Consider the following 5,584-nt stretch of genomic DNA (forward strand, 5'->3'; position numbering starts at 1 on the left):
TTAATCTTAAATCTATACAAGCCTACCTTAAATTGTTGATTTGGTTATCATAATAAATGTACTACCCGCTATAATAGGCTAGGACGTTTCTTAGTGCAGACTAATTTGGGGTAAATTAGATAGTTTGAGTGATGCTTTCTAAGTACATATGTTTCGTACTCGCCTTTGATTTTTCTTTCCCTTTTCCATGCCCTATGAATGTGTTGATTCAAATAGCAGAGCGTATATTGTGTTCTCTTAATATTGACATCATAGAGATTCAGGTAGTGATTGATGGGTCTCAAAGCTTACCTGAATCTTTTCTTATCTTATCTTATGCATTATTCAAATTTAAGGTACTTAGGATTATTTGATATATTTTGTACTAGAGATTTTTACTAGTGACAACCACACCGAGTATGTATCATTGAGATTGTATTTCCTTTTATATCATTAGGGGTAATTGTTATTCTTTTTTTGCTTCTGATTTAATTTGACTATTGGGTTTGGATTGAAAAATACTATTCTATACCAGATGGTATGATAGGTGTCATTACAGACTCTATTTTGGATTGTGACAAGAAGCACCTATCATCAAAGATGATAAATTTTCATTAAATCAATTCCAAAAAATGCATTGAAACAAGAGATAATGAAAGATATTCCATATGCTACACTTGTTGGAAGCCTTATGTTTGCAAAAGTCTATACTAGACTTGCTATTTTCTTCGTAGTAGGAATACTTGATAGATATCAAAGTAACTCTGCTCTTGGTCATTGAAAAGTTGGTAAAAGCATTTTTAGATATTTGCAAGAAACCAAGGATCTTAAGCCAACATATAGATATCCCAACATATTGGAAGTCATTAGGTATTCAAATTTCATTTTGGATGGATGCAAAGGTAGTGGTAAATATACTTCTAGATACAATTTTCTTTTTATTAGATGTATTGAGTCTTGGAGAAGTGTTAAGAAAATCATTGTTGCAATAACCATAATGAAAATCTAAATTTATAGCATGCTATGAAGCTACATCAAAAGCATTATGATTGAAAATTTTTACTTAAGGCCTTAAAGTGTTCGATTCTATTGGAAGTCCATTGAGAATGTTTTCTAATAATTCAACTGAAATATTCTTTTTAAAATAAAGTAATAGCTAAAGTAAGCACATCAAGAGAAAGCATTTGATGGTTATGGACCATGTCAAGAAGCAAGATGTGAGTTTTGAACATGCCAGTACTACTATGATAATTGCTCATCCTATGACTAAAGGTCTACCAACTTATATTTTTAAGGGCCATGTAACCTGTATGGTGCTTAGTATCTCATTGTTGTCTTGCTAGTTCTCTAATACTCTGTTTAGAACTATTGTTATGCGTGATTGTGCACATTTTAGTTTTCATGTATTATATTGTGATTATTGGATAAAATAAAGTTGGACTCTGAATGACTTATATTATGCTCATTGATAAAGATTTTTACACTTTGTTTAGAACATATTATAAATTATAATACATGAAAGTGAGTATGTAATTAAGAGTCTAAACACCATGATTCTTGCATTAATATATTCTCGACAAAGTAATTATTGCATAACTATTAAGTAGAGCAAATATATGTTTACAGTCACACTGCTTATTTTCACTCATACAAGATTGTTTGATTTTTGCTATGTTGACCTAGTCGGAGAATGTTAGAAAAATACACATCTCAGTTAAGACATTTGATATGGCCTATATTTGGTAATAAAATATTGGACAAACTAAAGAAAGTGACAATACTAAGACCATAATTAAGAAAAATATCAACACTTTTACAAAATTAAGTTTTGTAGCAAAAATAACATATTTTTAAGTGGGACCATCCACTTCCACATATTAGTAGTTAGCAGGGATAACTTGACCACTTTTCATATTGCCTATAGCATTACTTTAATCTCTTTCATTTTTCTCACTTTACCTTTTATATTTTTTTTCAAATTTCTCCTATCTTTTAGATTTCCCTTTCAATTTCATACTTTTCTCATGTTTTAGATAAATATCATGTTCCAAAAATCAGGTAACTATTAATTTTCAGATATTCTATGTTATCTCTTTAACAAATTGTATATATTTTATTTTTTGTATTTTTTTGTTCACCATTATTATTATCATTTTGGAGCTATGTTGTTATATGATTGTGGAAGTCTACTCTAAAGGTAGAACACAAACCATATAGACGGTCAAATATAGGTATACCATCTATCAATTTAGTTTCTGATAATCCATCATCATGTAGTTTTGGACTAACTCAAGATAAAGATGTTAAATTTTTTTCTACGCTTATACAATCGAAGAAATCAATAAGTGTCAAAGAGATAAGGTCGAAGCATTGTAACAATCCAGAGAAGATGGCCAAAATTACGAAACAAAAAGGATTAAAAAAACCTTCATCTCCAAAGCTCCCTCCCCCCAAACAAAAAAAAAGCAAGGTTTTGAGAAAAAAGAAGCAAAAAAATTAGAGAATCAAACAAAATTCCAAGTCTTGATGTTGAAAACTCTTCTGAATACAATTAGGAAGAGGATAAAGAAGAAGAGGTATTTGTATATGTATTATTAGCTAATGGGCACTTATTTGTGTATATATATAAATCCTATCATATATATATATACATTTGGGGCATATGCATGTATTTGTATTTCTTATATAAATATGCATGTATATGTAAAGATATGGTCAAGAGCAGGGACTCTAGACCGGGTCTGCACTCCATAAACTGGGTGAGTTCCCTCCATATTTCCCTAGGTGGGCTAGAGGTTCCAGCAGAGTTTCTATAGCCGTAAAATCTTTAGGAAGGCATAATCTAAAATATGAGTAAGCTAGGAGTTAGAGAAGATTCAAGGTAACTACACTCTATAGGTCGAAATAGAATACAATAAAGGGAAATAATCCTAAATGCCTTGTATCCACCCCCTAATAAGTGTGGCGCGCTACACACCCAAAAAAGGGACTCCACTCGGCACAACTTTGTGGACACCCAAAGACCTTTAACCGTTCTCTGATATCAAGCTTGTCATGACCCAAACTAGGGCCTAGTTTTGACAGGTATATCAAGCCCACCGTGGGTCAAAGGCCACCTCTTTAGCCTAACCTCTAGAGAATAATAAAAGTAAACAACAGAAGCCAACCAAAAAAAATATATAATACGAAAAATAAGTCTAATCAAGTTCTAAGAGTCAAAACACAATGATGAAAACATCCCAACACTGGCCATGAAAGCCTATAAACTAGAAATACCAAACTATGTCATTACATGCCCCAACCATAATAAAACAAAACTCATAATTTTGAAAATCTGAAGAAAAAAACTAATGAAATGGCAGGGCTTTCTGAAAGTTGTAGGCTTACTACTTTACTGTAACTTAATCGATATTCCATACAACCTAACGTTGTACTAGAGTAATAGAAAAGCCCTCGAACCCTACATCATAAGACGATACAGTGTCTAGGGATAGTCAGTGGGGCAAGCACTAGTATGTAACTCAAGGAAATATGATAGAACAATGTCATTGCTAAAAACCAATCAAAACCATATGGACATCATTTATATATACATATATAGGATGTCAGGATAGGTACAAGGTCCATGAACATGAGAATTAAAAGTATTAATCTAAACTATGTAGCTCTCTCTGTCCTAAAGACACCCCTGGGCTATATGGGTTCAGCTTTCCCTGTTAAAATGGCCCCAATGGGTGTTAACCGTAAGAACTAAGGAAACCGAGAAAAGGCCATTGACACCACAGAGATACCCATCTAAAATATAATATGTGCCCCAAGCACACAATTATATGGACCTCCATCCAGGCAAACGTGGATTCTAGAATTGGTCCCCCTAGGACCTATACCTTCATGGTGAGCTATATAATTCTCTTTAAGCCTAAATGAAAATAGTTTAAAACTAACCCAACCATTAACCCTAGGAGTCATTCATTAAGGCATTTACCGACTTGGTGTCATCATACCAATATTCTTGTAAGCTAATTAAAATATGCCAAACCAATTTATACAACTATTTGACTCCTAAGTTCTATTTAAAATAAAAATTATTTCCACCAAGGTCATTTCCACATCATTTTTATTATATATTTATCTTTTAATGCAAAGTAATATTGTAAAAGTAAGTTAAACTATGCAAATATTCATATTTAAAATCAAGTTCACAAAGTGGGTTGAGGTTAATGCCAATACCAAGCCAAAATCTATCAATTTGTGGAAGCCGATGTTACCAGTCCAATCCTCATACCAATAAAATCATTCATTTCCAAAAAATCATAAAATAAAACATGAATGATCCATTTAAAATTTTCCTAAGGCAATTTAAGGAATAACAATCAAAAGCCCTCAAACCAATTTTAAACCCATTAATTAGATCACATTAATAATGATTAAATAAACATAACAATGTAAAAACATAAGTTAGGGATGAGCAACATGCTTGAAATACCAAAAAAATTTTAGAGGACTCAAAGTTAGAGCCTAAATGTTGAATTCCTTGCAAAATCCTAGTATCTCTTGTCTTAGGAGTTATAAGGGAACAGATTAAGCTTAATATTGATAATTAAAGGCTAAAAGGTCTGTTGAGTATTTTTAAGTCATAGTAAAGAGTGTGAAGGGAGGAAAATACCAAAAAGACCCTAATTAAAGCATCAAAGTGAAATAAGAACCATTCATCACGGCTTGGATAATGACTCGTGATGTTTGACCATGAGTCATAACCTGGAGTTGTTACCTAAGGACCGAAAATCTGCTCCTTCATTGTTATGACAACGGGTCTTTCATAACAACTCGTTGTGTCTCACAAAAAATCATACCCTGGACACATTATCAAAGGACCCAAGTCTGGGTTTCCCTATTTTCAAGGCAATGAATCCACCTAACGACTCACGACGTCTAGCAATGAGTCATTTTCAGATCCATTTCCATTAGTAGTTTGAAATTATTTTTTGTATCTTGTCTAGTTCAATTATTCATCTCTTAGAGGATCTAACATTCAAAAATTTGGGGTGTTACTGTAATCGCATTCGCACGCTCAATATTACTATAATAACCTACAGGTCATTTCCTTAATTTAAACATATTTTCGATGTTTCAAGCCTCTTTAAAATGGTTATAAGTCATTTATGACTTTTCAAAACTATCAGTTCGGTGATCACACAGTTTGTTTAAATTTTAGGCTCATTTCTATTGTTTGGAGCTTTCACTATTTAGGATTTTGTATCAGACCAAAAACTCCTAGTATATGACCTCAGATGAGAATTTTGACAGAACCATTAGCTCTAGAACATTGATTTTACTTTGGGTAGACTCTTGCTTTGTGTCCCGAGGAACCCGATCTCATTTTAAGCTATTGGTCTAGAAGTTAAGAAAATGGAAATGAGCTATTGGACCCACTTTTTATAAAAATGACCTTAGATGGAAATTTCAAATGCTCCATTGAGTATTAAACATCGAATTTGATAGGGTTACATAGCTTATTTGGATATACGAGATTTTGAATGAATCCCAAGGACTTGGCGGAGACTTAGAAAATTTTAAGTCTACTATTGTGTCTGGTGCATTGTGA

Source organism: Capsicum annuum, chromosome 8 (genome assembly GCF_002878395.1).
Source record: "Capsicum annuum cultivar UCD-10X-F1 chromosome 8, UCD10Xv1.1, whole genome shotgun sequence".
Taxonomy (NCBI): domain Eukaryota; kingdom Viridiplantae; phylum Streptophyta; class Magnoliopsida; order Solanales; family Solanaceae; genus Capsicum; species Capsicum annuum.